General features: G+C 44.1%; 1 protein-coding gene across 5 annotated transcripts in view; it reads right to left on the minus strand.

Moving 5' to 3' along the window:
• Nucleotides 1-16039, minus strand: part of LOC134731271 (uncharacterized protein KIAA0040-like) — a 35086-nt gene that overhangs the window by 7005 nt on the left and 12042 nt on the right. For 2 of the 5 annotated variants that reach the window (XM_063627409.1, XM_063627407.1), the window contains exons 2-3: nucleotides 13301-13374; nucleotides 2211-2386 (exon numbers count right to left, since the gene is read on the minus strand). The gene's annotated coding sequence lies outside the window, so the exon portion shown is untranslated. Of the gene's footprint in view, nucleotides 1-2210; nucleotides 2387-13300; nucleotides 13375-14660; nucleotides 14742-16039 lie in introns of those variants that run through there. The other 3 variants (XM_063627411.1, XM_063627408.1, XM_063627410.1) reach the window with 2 other exon arrangements.

Raw genomic sequence — 16039 nt, forward strand, 5'->3', positions numbered from 1 at the left:
AGCCTCGTCCATTCCAGGGGAGTTATTACTATTGATAGATCAAGTCATACAAGCCAAGTATAATAAGCAGATTCCAAACTAGATTGCTTAGTTGGCTGAAGTAGAAGCATGCATTTGAATTATATGTTTATCTCAACGTCTAGGGCCCTCCCACCCCTCCCAAACTTTGTCTTAAACTCATCCATCCCTTGGCACCTAAAATGGCCTTTGAATAAATAGATTTCTTTTCAAGCTAAAGCTAAGTCAATAATTCACTTCTGGATTCCTAAAGGGACTTATTTGAGGCTGCTCCCCATACAGCCAAAGAGTATTCATTAACATTTGGGAAGCCAGTCTGGGGAAAATTCGATTAAAAGGTATTCTTTATGTTTTTTAATCTAAGAATTCCTTTCTAGGCACCCCCCACGTTACTTGCTGAGCTCTGCTAATCTATAGTGTTTCATTAGTATTTATGAGTCTTGCATTATTAGCATTTCCAAAAAAACAATCAAATATCTCCTTAGTGGCATGAATTAAAGTGAGAACTTCCATGGAATGCAAAAGAAGACACACTTCGGCCCCTGGAAGTACACTCTAGCCTTTTGTTGGCTTTTGAATAGCACTGACACTGCTTGAAAAGTAATTCATCTATTTTTGTAAGACCAACAATAGGTGCCAACCAACCTCATCTGTCTGATTGTGGCTGTGGGGGTGGACGAGAGGAGAGAGAAGAGGGGAAAAGTTACTTTCAATTTCTTTGAAACCAAATATTATTTACCTCTATACCCTCTGTAGTATCTAGCTAGGGAGAGAGAATCATTCATTCACTCTTTCTGTCGCAAACTTCTACCCACCCATGTATGAGGTGTCGATGGGAAACAGTGATCCCAGAGCCGGAAGGCCTGGTTTTGAGGCTTGGGTCAACCTGCATGATCTTGGCAAGTTAACCAGACCTCAGCTACAAAATAAAGCTAATGAGCTTCCCTTGTAATGACATTGTGGGGATCAAAAGGATTCAATATATTTAATGCATTCTGTAAACTGTAAAATACTTACACAAATATAATCCATAAAATAGTGAGTTATCTTGAAATAACAATGGACTAATTCAAGTGCTGGGCTTTTCTTCCTCCTTCCTCACCTCCAAGCCAATCCCTATTGCCAAAGAACCATGGGCCCCTACCGCATTGAAATGAAAAGGTCTTCAGAAGTAATCTCCCTGATATGGTTGGTCTGTAGGTCTGTGGCTGTTGCTCTAGACTCTGGCATCCAGAAATCAGATGGAGACGGGTGGCTTGGGGAACATCTGAAGGTGCTTAGAGGATTACTGAGTTCATAGGTGAGGTGGAGGAGTGCAGCTAGCCATCTACAGGCCCCAGCCTCCCTCCCAGGCTTTGGGACCCTTGGAAGTGTTACAGGGATGGGTCATTCCACAGGGAGGTCTGCTTCAATCTCTGAGAGCCAAAAGCTGCTGCAGTCTGTGTCCAGGGCTGGCCCTGACACTGCTGTTCCTTCCAGTGCTCTCCAAGAAGGGAGCAGGGCATTCTATTCTGCTCAGCCTCTCATTGTTCTTGTTTGTTAGATAAAATAATACACGTAAAGCTCTAGAACTGTGTCTGTGAGACAGTAAATACTTTCTGGAAAGGTTAATAATAAAGATCACACTGGCACCCAATTAGAATCCCTGAGACCAACTCCAGAGTGACCTCCAAATGGTACAAATCATCACCCTTCTCGTAGGGGGAGGTGGGAGGTTCAGTTCTCTATGAGAACCTTAAGAGGCCCCTCTTCTGCGACTGCTGACTCCTGGATTTGTGTGGGGCGCCACTTTATAACTGACAGTTGGGAGCAAAGACCTCCCCTTGGGCCTTTGCTCAAACAGCTCCACTGAGCTTTCTGCCTTGGGTTGTGCTGATCACTGTGCTTGCTTTAGCTCCTGTGCCCAGGATCCCAGGTGACAGCAGGATGGACTGTTGGCTACGAAGAGTCATTTAAGGAGTTAAAAATACAGATTCCCGCATCCTGCTCCTGGAGACTCTGATTCAGCCGGGTCTAGGATGGGCCCAGGAATTTATGTTTGTAGCAAGCAGCCCGAGTGTTTCTGGACAATTGTCAGGTTTGAGAACAATTGCATAAGCAAGTTGAGCAGCCGACCTTCATTTATGAGCACAGGAGCCATGTGCTAAATGAGGGAAAGAATCATGGGTGAGGAGAGGGGGGAAGAAGTTTACCTCCACACACAGCAGCAAAATGGCCAGCCAGCTTGGGGAGCCTCCTTCCACGTTACTTCTTGCTCCGCGTTGTCAGGGGATCTCGGCCAGAACTGCTTTCCTGGAGGTCACGTTCAACGTAGTAAACAATCGCTGAACACCAGCCATGTGCATTCAGATCCTGATCACCGCCCAGTCTAGCAAGGGGGAGAAACAAAAATAGAAGTATAGTGTGATGAGTTCTGTGGTCAAGTTCTGTGTAGGGGGACATGGGAGCAGCATGGCAGAAGCAGCCAGCAGTCTTGCCTGCAGAAGGTTGAGGGAAGGCAATGAAAAGAAACGACCATCAGGATTGGTGTATGGGCAGGCATCGTGCAGTGACTAATTACAGAGAACCTACTCCTACTGGGAACTGTGTATCCAGGACAAGCAAACCGGATCCCTGTCCTTTCTGTGCTCCAAGTCTAGTGTGGGAACCAAACCAAACATTCATCAAAGAACCATACAGGCAGGTGTGAAAGTGTAATTATGGTGAGTGCCATGAACAAGACCCCATGATGCTATGAAAGGGGTAACAGGGAGGTTAGGAAGGCTTTGATGAGGGATGACTGAGCGAAGATCTGAATGACAAAAACAGCAAACACATGGCTAGGGTGTCTGAAAAGTTTTGAAACACAAAATAAACTTATTTTAAAGCATTTCCAAGTAATATGCTTGATAGGCTTTTCTTCAACCCTCCAAGACCTTTCCAGGTGAAGTTCTCTACATTTAAAGAAACGAGTTCAATTGTTAATACACTGTAAAGTGACCCCCCAAAGTCTGGAAACATAGGCAAATAATACATGTATTGTGCTTTTTATTAGATGAACAAATTAGACCCATTGCTGCCCCTGAAAAGGACCCGAAGGGACAGGGTAGCTGACAGCAGCAGTGGTGGGATGAGCGTGGATGGCGGGGCCCATGAATGGCAGCCCCACACCACAGGACCTTGTAAGCCACGTGGAGGGCTAGAGTTTGCTGTGAGAGCCACGGGGTTTTAAGCAAGGAGGGGACATAATTGATGTGTATTTCATAAAGAACACTCTCTGTGACGTGTGAGAGGACAGATGGAAGAGGGTGTAGGGGGAGGAAATGATCACAGTTGTCCAGGGAAAGTGGCTGCTGGGCCAAGGGTGATGGTGGCCGGAAAGGGCGGGATGATGGCGTGGCTCAGGTGTTTTCCAGCAGATATAGGTGGGAGAACTCTCGGGCAGAGGCACACGAGAGGAGGTGTCCCTGGGTGTGCCCAACTTTCCTTCTTCTAATCCTAGTCTCCCATGAGGGCTCTGAGTCTGGAATGTATATGTATATTCTTTTGTTTTTTTTCCTTTCCAAAACAGGAAAACCATCAGTTTCTACCTGACTACTCACCATCTCTCTTGGGGGTTTAAAACACCTTATTCAACCCCAGGCCTCTCCACCCTGCCTGTCCAAACCTTGCCCCAGCTCTCAAACCACACTGCCTTACAAAATCCCTGTGGTTACAATAATATCACACGCGTCAGAAACCAAGGATTTCTGGCAGTGAGGGCACAGAGTGGAACCTCAGTCAGTAGTTATTAACTTGGCTGTTCTGGATATATATTTTCTTGGTGGTTCTCACCTTGCTCACCTGGCATGCTTAGGTGCCCTCTAATAGAGGTAAGTACTGTTTTGTACAAAAATGGTCTCATAACAGTAAATGATCTGCTTGTAGAACATTACATTTATTACTTAGACCCAGCTCTAGGCATTCTGAAATAGGTATCTACATTTTCCCCAATTTAATGAATTGCTTCAAATAACTAGTCCTAATACAAAGTCGGAAGCTCTTTTCTCCCCCCAGAGTATATATGATGCATAACTAGATATTGAGTATTAAAGGAAAATAGATAGTATTTTCCCTCAGAATTGATGTTGTAATTATGGTTGCAATTTTGAACAAAAGCACAAATAGAGCATCAATAGAAAAATGATTAAGGCATCATGGTTATTTAATAAAATGATGCTTTATCATGTAAACATTCTGGATTAGAAGACTCCTGAAATGGGCCATCTGGCTGATTACCTTACTTTATTGATGGGAAATCTGGGACCAAAGAGACTGCGTCTTGCGGGAGATTACCCAGCTAGTGACTAGTAGAGCCAGGGCCAGAACCAATGTCTTCTGAGACCCAGGTTACCTTCCTGCCAGGTCTCTTCTACAAACACCCTTAAAAATAAGTGTTGGCACAGTGCTTTGCAAGATGCCCACCATATTCTCTTTCTGAGCACAAGTGAGACCATATTTCTCAGCCCCTTACGTCTCTGTGGGGCTATGTGACTAAGTTCCAGCCAAGGAAACGTGGCTCCTGAAATCTTCTCCCGGGCCCTCCCTGTTCTCTCTCTGCTTGCTCATTGGCTGGCCAGATGCAGAGCATCCAGGGGAGGACTCCAAGAGCCCTGGGGATGGCAGAGATGGGAGGTGTTCCTGAATGACTGTGTGGAGCAGAGCACCCCTGCTGACCACAGTGAAAAATGAAATGAGTTAGAATAAACTTTTGTTGGATGAAGCCACTGAGATTTGGGGATTTTCTGCCACAGCAGTTAGCCTATCCTGCCTCATACAAGTGACAAAAAAGCTAATGTTGGTAATGATTATTAATTACCATTGCATATATAATCCCTAGAATGATTTGCTTATAACAAATGTGCAATGTGTTCAACAACTCTCCTATAGGGCAGCTTTGGCCCAAGAGGGGTTTACCTTAGTGCTTTTGAGCAGTGGTTCGGGAACCAGATATCCTGGGTCTGAATTCTGGCTCTCCCACTCACTAGCTGTATCACATTGGGAAGGTTAACCTCTCTCTCTGGGGCTCTGTTTTCTCATTTGTAGAATGGCGTTTGATAATAATAGGATGTTGTGAGAATGAAATGAGTCAGTAGAAGTAGAGTGCCTCAGAACCTTGCCTGGCAATAGAAGTTAGTCTTGATTGTTTGATCCCAAACAAACAGGCTGGCCAAAGTAAACATCCCTTGACTCCTTAGCTAATGATGGTTTTGTTTGTCTTTTTCAAATGTGAGATGGTTCTGGAGTCATAACTTTGATTATGTAGGTCTCCTTTCCAAGGCATTCTCTCTTTTCTCTAGTCTTCCTGTGGTAGACTAAATTAGTTCCTTCAACATTCTCTTTCAAAGCGACCATTTCAGAATGAAAATATGGATAAGCATCACTCAGGAGCTGAATCACAAGGGTTTAAATACACTTCCTTCCCCTCTCTGCAGGGCTCTCCCAAGATTGTGTGGAGTAGGACATAGAAGCCTCCTTCCTCACCCCCACGCCAAACTGCCCTTTTGTCTTTTCCTACTTTTCCTTCTTTCCTTCCCTCAGTGTATTTAATGAGCTCCTAGGATGTGTCAGTTCCTGTCCTGGCACCGTGGGTATAGTCATGCATAAGACAGACATTTTGTTTGTGCATTTATTACCTCTCTTCTCCAGATAGAAAGTATACACGTTAGTGCAATAAAGGAAATAATTGGAGTGGCCTCTGCAAAGGTGACTCTGAACCGAGATCTCGGGGTGCCGAGGACCAAGTGTGCACAGTGCTAAGGGCAGGACCTCAAGTAGCAGGAACGTTAAGGGTGAGGGCTCTGAAGTGGGAAAGAGCATGGCACATCCGTGAGAGAGGGCAGCCAGTGTGGCTGGACCGTGGTGAGCGTCGTAAGTAAAGCAGGGCTTGAGTTAGGGGGACTTGGGCCCTGTGGGTATGGAAAGGCACAGAAAGGTGCCTTCCGCTTCATCCCCATTGTCACCTCATTTGTCCAGGCCTTCAAATGGCCTCTAGTTTTTCCTTCTTTCAATTGGTCTTTCTAAAATCTGAATGTAATGCGCACTCCCTGTGCAACCCTCGCTTGGCTGCTCACCACTTGTATAATCACACCTCCTTAGCAAGGAGGACTCGCTGGTAATCCAACTCTCCTATTACCCCAGCCTCACCTTCCTCCACCACCCCCACTGCCCTAGCTGTTTATCACATAATAGGTGCTAATAAATATGGGACAAATAAATGAATTCTTTCAACACTCAGACTAAGCTTCTCTCCTGGGCTTTACCTCCCCACCCCTACCTCATCAGCTGGTCCTACCTGCTCTCTCTCTATGTCCTGACTCCATCCACTTCCCACCATTTCCATGGCCAGGCCTTTGCTGTCTCTCACCTGGGTTACTGCAGCAGCTTCCTAACCAATCTCTCTGGTTCTGCTCCTCCTTCCCTGCGGCCTGTTCTCCCCACCAGGGCCAGATCATATCACCCCCAGGCCCTGCTCACGCCTCATGGCTTCCCGTCACTAGAAGTATGACATCTAAACTCTTTCTCATATCCCCAGGCCCTGCCATCGTCTGGCCCCTGCCTCCTTCTGGACCTTGTCTGGTACTCTCTTCTCTCCCATTCACTGTGGTCTAGCCGCGCCTACTCCTGGACTGTCCACTCACTCAGGACCCTATTTGTCCCTTTGCCTGGTATGGTTTTCCTCAGATTTTGACGTGATTGCTTCACAACACTTGCGTCAGCTCAAATACATTTTCATACAAATTTCCTCCCATGTTACCTCATCAGGAGGCCTTTTTCTAATGGAGTATGGTTATCTAATGTCGCCCAATTCCCAGCCAAGCCCTATCTCACCATCCTGCTCTACTGCCTTGGTGATACTCCTCACTTTGAAATTTCTCAGTCACTTACAATGCTGCTGTCACGCTGGTTTCCATGTTTACTGCCTGTCTTCCTCCATTGGAATATAAGCTCCATGACAGCAGGGCCCTGCCTGTCCTATTCTGTTTGGATGCCCAGAGTCTGGCATGTAGCTGAATGAATGAATGAATGAGTGAAGTTAATTCAAGGGTTCTAAAAAAATGATAATCATCTGTCAGGCAAACCAGGTCACTGGGGAGAAAGAGTAGAAGCACCAAAGGGCATAGAAAAGTGACCATCAGTCACACTGTGGCTGGACTTTGATGATAATTATCCACCCGCAGATTGCACTGTCCAGCCAGATCTTCCAGCCACGAAAACTCACCGGAGGGAGAAATAATGATCAAGAAAATCTCCTATCACTGAGAGCAATAGAAAGTGGGGGCAGGGGTGAGTGTTTTATCAGCTCCTAAATAATCACCTACCTTCCTTTTGCTCAGTTACAAAGAGCCCATTGTAGCTGGGACTTTCTGATAACAAGGGATTCTTTCCTAATTACTATATCCTCTATTTCAGGTTCAGCAGAAAAGAAAATTAAAAAGCTCCATTTCACTTTGGGTTCAAATGAGTCAATCTTTCAGTCAATCAAGTATTAATTAAGACATGCCAGGAAATACGGGGGAGGTAAAAGACATCCTCTCTTGTCTCAAGGATGATACCAGGGAAATAATTAGAGAATGATTTAAGAACAATGAAAAGAATTTTAAAAAGGCTTCATGTGGACTTTCTTTGATTTTCTATTATGGAAGGTCTGGAATCTCCAGTTCCTTTATTCTTCTTTACTCTTTTCCCTTTCTTCTTTCCTTCCTTTTGTCTCTTTTCATCCCTAATTATCTTTTCTCCAAAGGGTCCAGACTATACACTCTAAGAATAGTTAGTTCTCCTCATGTTACCCTTAGGATTAATCATGAGAAATTATGTCTGATTCCCTGAAAATTCCAGCTGTACTAAATGTGAGTGAACACAATTTCTCCAGTCTGTTAGCAAGTCAACTTCCTCATATTTACCTCCTCAAGGTCAAGGAAATTTCCTAATTTTTCTTCTTATATGCCAGACAACTTGTAGCCAAGAATTTTGCCAGCCTGGGCAACATAGCAAGATCCTATCTCTACAAACATAAAATTAAAAAAATTAGCCAAGTGTGGTAGCATACGCCTGTAGTTCCAGCTACTCAGCAGGCTGAGGCAGGAGGATCGCTTGAGCCCAGGAGTTTGAGGTTACAGTGACTGCACCACTGCACTCCAGCCCAGGTGACAGAGTGAGACTTTGTCTCTAAAATAAAAAAACAAACAAAAAAACCTGTCTCCACCACTAACATGGTGTGGGGTCTGGGGAACATTCACTTAAGTGCTTTTTCCATTTATACTTCTGTAAACAAAGACATTACTATCTTTCTCCGAGGGCTAGGTGTTTTATGCACTGTGTTACATCATTTTACTCTCAGTATCTGGCACAGGGCCTGGTAGAAAGTGTACTGGCAGTTAAGTACTTGCTGAATGGATGAATGAATTAATGCACTGCTGGGGAGAGTAAATGAGATAATGTGTGTGAAGCATGTTGTGTAAGTATATTTCACACAGTGGGTGCCTTAAAATTGCCTCACCAACTATAAAGCACTATATTTATTATTATACTATTCACATTGTGTGAAAGGTGAAAACATCCATTTGTGAAAGAATTATTTTGCTCTAATTAGAGTTTGATCAGCTTTTCACTGAATTGGTGCAGAAAGTGAGTTAACCAGCCCCTAGTGAATCAGGGCAGCCACCTTTGCCTCTCCCCTGCCTTCATGCTAACTTTATTTCCATTCACTCCCAGGTGCTTCTCCCTCCCTCAGCCCTCCAGGATCACATTTCTTAGGGGAGCCTTGTGTTGTCCATCACTATCAATTCTCTCCTCTTCATTTCAGCTAGAATGCTCATTTGTTTTCTTTTGACTGTCCTCTTTTGACTTAGATATTTCAGGAGACCAAAATCTCAAAACAGAGGGTTGGCAAAAGTCTTATCACCTTTCACAGGAACAGGGAATGATCTGTTGAATCAAAAAGCCATCATTTGTTGAGTTCTTACGAAGTGTGCAACTCTGTGTGTGGAATCAAGGGTTTACAGACATGGTCTCATTCAACAACTTAAGAGGTAGGCTTTTTCCATGCCCATTCTACAGATAAGGAAACTGAGGCTTTAAGAGATTAAGTGATTCGCCCAAAGACATGGAGCTACTCAAGCGCAGAAAGAGGTTTGACTCTAGTCCTCTCTGAGTCCAGAGATCCTGCTGTAACCACCATTCTCAGAATGCTGAGGACTTTAATTTCTGGATCTTCTAAGATGACGGGGTGTTCATCCAACTATTCATCAACATGTAAAAGCCTGCCACATGCGTCACACCCTGTGGGTGCACTCTTGATTACGATGCCTTCTGTGACCTCAAGGAGCTCATGTTTTAATAGGACCAAATATGTTGAAGAGAAGTGCAATACAGCATCACACATAACACGTATAACCCCATATATGCTGGGGCCCCAAGGCATGAAACTCCATTGAATAGGCACAGCACTCACTGACAGTCTGGGAGCTATATCCAACCCACAGGCACTTTTACTTTGTATTATTTTTCTGCTTCCTTCGGTTTCATATCAAATCTTCAATCTTCAGCTAGTCCTAAGATTTGGCCACACTAACCTCCCACATGGCCACAATCTGCTGGAGCTTTAAAAGGGCCTGTGTTCTCCCCATTCCCCGACCCCACACCCCAGTCCCAATCCTGCCTGCTTCACCCAGTCCTGTTCACCCACTTGGTCCCTGGAAGCATTTTAAAGTCACCTCCCCTGGATTATAAACTCACTCAGGAGTAGGAACTATGGTACATGTTCTGTGTGCTGTCATTTATGTAGAGAAGAGCCATGCAGGGGGCTTAAAAAATATAAATGAGGACAAAAGGCAAGCCTCACATAGCAGCTTTAACCTCCAGTTTGATGGACTGATCCTGATCTGTGGTTAATCAGACAAATGATAAGGATGAGGGATGTTTGCAAGAGGAATTAATGCATATCAAATTGCCCCTGGGCACAATACAAACAGCTGGCCCAAGGGTGCAATTAAGCAAGGAGTCAGAGGACCCTCTCCTAGTCACAGTTCAGTTGTCCTCCAGGCCTTTGACCTTGGGCAAAATCAGTTAAGCTTTCTGAGCCCTTTCCTCATCTGAGAAATGAGGTTATTACTCATCCTGGATATCTCTCAAGATTACTGTGAAGAACAGACAAGACATGTGGAAGAACACTGAGCAGGGAAAACTGCAATCTCAATGCAAGGTAGTGGTATTTTAGGGGATTATATTAAAAGGCTGAATTAAAGCTCAAAGTAGAACACTGAGCTTCTCTTACTGATGCAGTCCTCCACCCTCCTATCCCCCGCCTTTCCCCTAGTCTGTGGTTATTAGGAGCTACAGTTCCAATGTGGAGAATTCATAGGGGAACTCTAATACCACTCACACTCCTATTCGTCATCTGTATGTGTGTGTGTGTGTGTGTATATATATATATATATATACACACAATATATATGTATATATATATATATACACATATATATCTATACATACATGATCTGACCACATCCTGGTATTAGTGCTAATAAAACCTGTAGCCATGGTTACAGTGAACTATCTTGATTATACAGTTCTCATTTTCACTTTTCAAAATAGTTTGGTAAAGGATTTTGGAGCCAATGTTTGTGGGTGTGGTGAAGTGTCTAGGTGAAGTTTTGTTTTTGGAGAGCCAGAAGAGGAGGCTCTGAGGTCATCTGTGAGTTAGGAGCACTTGAGTGGGGCGTTGCCTTTCCTGTTCCACAAATAAAGGAAACCTCTGCTTCTGGCCAACTCCAATAACTGATGCTTAAGTGTTCAAACGTCATATCCTCTTGGAGGGAAAAAATGTTTTTTGAAAAAGCATGAGAACAACCAAACACTTGTGTCATTCAGGGTCTCCCACACAGGTGGTAATTAAAATTAATAATTCTATGCAGCCAACAGACACATGAAAAAATGCTCATCATCATTGGTTATCAGAGAAATGCAAATCAAAACCACAATGAGATACCATCTCACAACGGTTAGAATGGCCATCATTAAAAAGTCAGGAAACAACAGGTGCTAGAGAGGATGTGGAGAAATAGGAACACTTTTACACTGTTGGTGGGACTGTAAACTAGTTCAACCACTGTGGAAGACAGTGTGGCGATTCCTCAAGGATCTAGAACTAGAAATATCACTTGACCCAGCCATCCCATTACTGGATATATACCCAAAGGATTATAAATCATGCTGCTATAAAGACACATGCACACATATGTTCATTGTGGCACTATTCACAATAGCAAAGACTTGGAACTAACCCAAATGTCCATCAATGATAGACTGGATTAATAAAATGTGGCACATATATACGATGGAATACTATGCAGCCATAAAAAAAGATGAGCTCATGTCTTTTATAGGGACACGGATGAAGCTGGAAACCATCATTCTCAGCAAACTATTGCAAGGACAAAAAACCAAACACCTCATATTCTCACTCATAGGTGGGAATTGAACAATGAGAACACTTGGACACAGGAAGGGGAACATCACACACCGGGGCCTGTCATGGGGTGGGGGGAGGGGGAAGGGATAGCATTAGGAGATATACCTAATGTAATGACGAGTTAATGGGTGCAGCACGTCAACATGGCACATGCATACATATGTAACAAACCTGCACATTGTGCACATGTACCCTAGAACTTAAAGTATAATAAAAAATAAAAATAAAAATAAACTTGTGTAATTCTCTTTAATACTAGAGACAGGAACTTAAGAGTTCTGCAAACTTTGTGGCAATAACAGAATGACGGACATATTTCTTTTTGTTAGTGGTGGTGGGGGAGACATTTACAGGTTGGAATAGCTGAAAACTAATGGAGTGGCAAAAATGTACAATTATGCAACTCAAAAGTGATATAGATATGGTTCTATTTTCCTTTCCATTTTGTCCTTTCATTTAATGTTAACAAAATTTTTGGGCAATTAAAAGCCAAAAGCTACCTTACCGCAATATTAAGTCTTAAAATGCAAAGATCAAATCATAGAGGGAGTGAGCATAAATATTCTCATTCCAATAATAACTCACCTCTGTGGAATGTTCAGTGTGGTGGATTTCAGATTTGCCAGGCTTTGGATGGCAGCTTCTGCCCCAGAGGGCGGGCTGTGCAGAGGAGTTCATATGTCTGAGGATAAACCTTTACTTCCTCTCTGTATGGGCTTAAATCTGCATTCCTAATGCTGCAGGGAGTGTTTTTTTATGGTTTTGATAAATAATGGTTGATGAATGCAGAGAACATATATGAGTGAGCTAAAATACTTATTCAGTACACATCCAGTGTCAGGTAAGTAGCATGCTTTTTTTTTTTTTTTTTTTTTTTTTTTGCTTCAGCACCTTCTTTCTTTGATATAGATGACATACGCTTAGTCTCATCACGTGCAGTTTTAGTTGCCTCCGTGCAGATATTGTTGTCCCTAAGAATAGCCGTCATCTCTTCCCTGATGCCCTCAGCATGCCCAAACATTTTCCTCTCCATCCTTGAAATGCCCTTCCCAAAAGAGATGGCAAGTATTGCAAATTCTTGAATTGGGATTATGTATGGAAGAAACTGCTTAAGCTGGGGATTGCAGGGGGATGTCCCATATTCACCCCCCTTGACACAGGGTTCCCTTAGCCTCATCCCCTCATTTTTTCCCATCCACCACCTCCACTCCATCCATGCCTGGAGATCTCAAGGCTTTGTGGGAGACCCTCTGGAAAGCACTTAAGGCCACTGGGAGGTAGAGGGGATGGTAGGAGAGGCCAGGGAACTCAGCCCTTGTCTCTGGGCTCTCCATGATGTGGCCTCAGGGCTGAGCTGTCTGCAGGCTTCCCACCAGACTTTAGGCTTTATCTCCCGTTAGCAGCCCCGATACATTTTTTATCAGACCAACCCTCAAAGTATCAGGGTCTTGAAGAAATAACACATTAGGTGGGAATGCTTTGATAGAGCAAGACATTCTGAACGTTAGACCCTGCCCATGACAGTTAGAAGGCAGAAGATGCGATAGGGATGGCAGTTGGCCTAGAGCGGCCAGAGAAGAAAGTGGATGTCCTTGAAGTGCCTAATAGGGGTAGGCAGATTCTTCTCAAGAATCTGTGGGGCCTAGGCCCCCTGTTCTGACTTTGATTTTTACCTGATTTTACTTATTTACATTTTCATAACTTGCCCTAGGAATCAAATTTTTGGCTAAAGAGTAGTTTGAGTGCAGAGGAAGCTAAAAGATTGAGGAATGAGAAGAAGTTACAACTCACTCAGTGTGTGTCCTTGGGAAGGTCACTCAGCTGCTTTGAGTCTCAGTTTCTTCATCTCCAAAATGGGGAAAAATCTAGAATAATACACAAGAAAATGATAGCATGAGGCCGGGCGCGGTGGCTCAAGCCTGTAATCCCAGCACTTTGGGAGGCCGAGGCGGGTGGATCACGAGGTCAGGAGATCGAGACCATCCTGGCTAACACGGTGAAACCCCGTCTCTACTAAAAAATACAAAAAAATTAGCCGGGCGTGCTGGCGGGCGCCTGTGGTCCCAGCTACTTGGGAGGCTGAGGCAGGAGAATGGCGTGAACCCAGGAGGTGGAGGTTGCGGTGAGCCGAGATCGCGCCACCGCACTCCAGCCTGGGGGACAGAGAAAGACTCCGTCTCAAAAAAAAAAAAAAAAAAAAAAAAGAAAATGATAGCATGTACTGCCCCTTTGGAGGGAAATTGGGGCTATGCAGGAAGGTAGACTGGCTTTTCTCTCATTCCTTTGCTACCATTCTGAATGACTGAGCACATGCATACACTTTCTAAGTTAAACCAACAACTGGAAGTGAGTTCCTGCTCACAGGGTCCTTAGGTAAAAGCACATAGTGCATGTAATGTGTGTCTGGGCTGTTGGGAACCGTACAAATATTTAGACTCATAACTGGTATTATTCCTGGCAGTTGCAGGGGTGTGTCAAAAAACAAAAGTCACTCCTCAATTCTGCCAGGTAGTCAAAGTGGCCTGAAATTCTTGGGAAATTTGCTCCAATGTTGGGAGGTCTTCCTGCCTCCAATCCAGAATGGCTGGATGGAGACCACTCCTAAACCCTCTCCATAACCAGGCCAGCCCCTTCACCTACTTGTGTAGTGGAGCTGAGGCTGCTGCTGGGTAACTTGAATCCTCCATGTGTACAAATGACCCCAGGTTTCCAAGGGCCTAGCGAGCCATGTCCACTCTGCTGAGCAAGTTCTGACAAGCACATTCCATCCACTGCCAGGAGGCGGGGGGCAGCACCTTCTGTGTGAGCAGAAGGAATGGTACCTACATATGTGGCTGCCTTTTCTTGGCCTCTGGGGCTGGGGAGAGCTTTGTATAAAATGTGTGTGAGTCTCCCTTAGGTTGTTTACTGAGTCCCTATAATAAAAATAATGCGCAAACATACTGTTCTTTATACATGAAGAGGCCAATAGCACTAATAACAATTGTTTGCGTCAATAAAATATGCCATTTGAAGGATTTTTCCTGTAGTTGCATGTGGATTTCACGTCAAGAAATATTAGTTAAGTATTTACTATGTAACTGACATAGTGCTGGAGGGGAAAAAGAAGTGTACCAACTGGTTCTTATCCTAAAAGAGTTTCTTCACAAACCTTAGAGCACTGAAGTCCTGCTCTGCTTAGCCAAGTGGCAGGGCAAGTCACAGAGCTTCATGAGCCTCAGGATCCTGGTCTCTAAGATGGGAAGACAATTATGATAACATCAACTACCCTCACCAATCAGTGTGGTTGTGAAAGTCAAATACTAATATATATGAGAGTTCCTTGTAAATTGAAAATGTCCTGCAAAGTTGAATTTTCAAAAATAATAGTAATTAAATGCTAAACTAAATACCAGAAAGTGACAAAATGCAGGTACTATTAGAAAGGAAAGAGATCAATGCTGGCTTAGGTTTTATCAGAGCAGGGTACGGGGCGGGGGGACATCATGGAGGAGATAGAGGCTGTGCCAGCTCCTGGGCTGTGTGTGATTACATGGAGGGCTGGACATTCTGGTGGGGAAAAGGGCGAGTTGGGGTGAGCTACATAGGTTGGAAAAGCCAGAGCAGAGGTACAGAGGCCAACAGGTACAGAGTTGGAGATGGGGACGGCAGGGAAGAAGGCTTCTAAGGAAGAGTGAGAACTGAGGTGGCACAGGCAAGGTTGGTGAGATCATAGGGGGCTTTGAAAGCCTAACATGGAGTTGGTGCAACAGCCTCAAGGAGGCCCTGAAAGTTGTGAGCAGAGGAGACCTAACAGCCTCACTCTTTCAGTGGCCACATTCTCTTATCTGATCTTGCTTTTGATGGAAAGTACACCCTACCAGAGCTCGGGATTATACAGGATTAAGCTCCCACCCATGGGCTTCACTGGCAATCTGCCCTAACCAGTCAGGCAGAGTAATCACAGATACCACAATTAAAAAAAACTTTTATTAATAGCATCCGTTCTCCCTTAGACAAAAATCTAATTATAAACTGAAATGAAATATCACCAAACCAATCAGAAAGAAATGGCTATTTATCTCTTGATCCCTTGGGAACAGGGGGAGTGGGATAAAAACAGGATGCAATCAGTTCTCCCTCCTTCAAACTGGCACCCAGATGGGCTTGGGTTTATTTATGATTGGTGAAAGTCCAATCAATATCCTACACTTACAACTTAGTTTAGTTTTTTAAAGCCTCCTGAAAACATTTCTTCCTTCAATCTACTGTAATTTGTAGAGGGGAGGGATTTCTTGCCCTATTTCACAGATGAATAATCTTTTCACAGTAAAAGTTTGTTCCAAATTTGTTCAAAATTGTAAAGCTGGCTAGTGGCCAATGGCACACAGGGCTCTAGTTTTCCACTTCCCCAATGAGATGCTTTCTGCACTGAAGTAACTCCTAAAATGCAACAACGAGGGCAGCAAGCAGTGGCAACCAAACCCCTTCGCAGTTTACAAAGCCTCCCATTTCTCAAACTCCGTGAGGTATGGGGTTCCCCTCCAGCTT

This window comes from Symphalangus syndactylus, chromosome 12 (assembly GCF_028878055.3).
Source record: "Symphalangus syndactylus isolate Jambi chromosome 12, NHGRI_mSymSyn1-v2.1_pri, whole genome shotgun sequence".
In the NCBI taxonomy this organism is placed as follows: Eukaryota; Metazoa; Chordata; class Mammalia; order Primates; family Hylobatidae; genus Symphalangus; species Symphalangus syndactylus.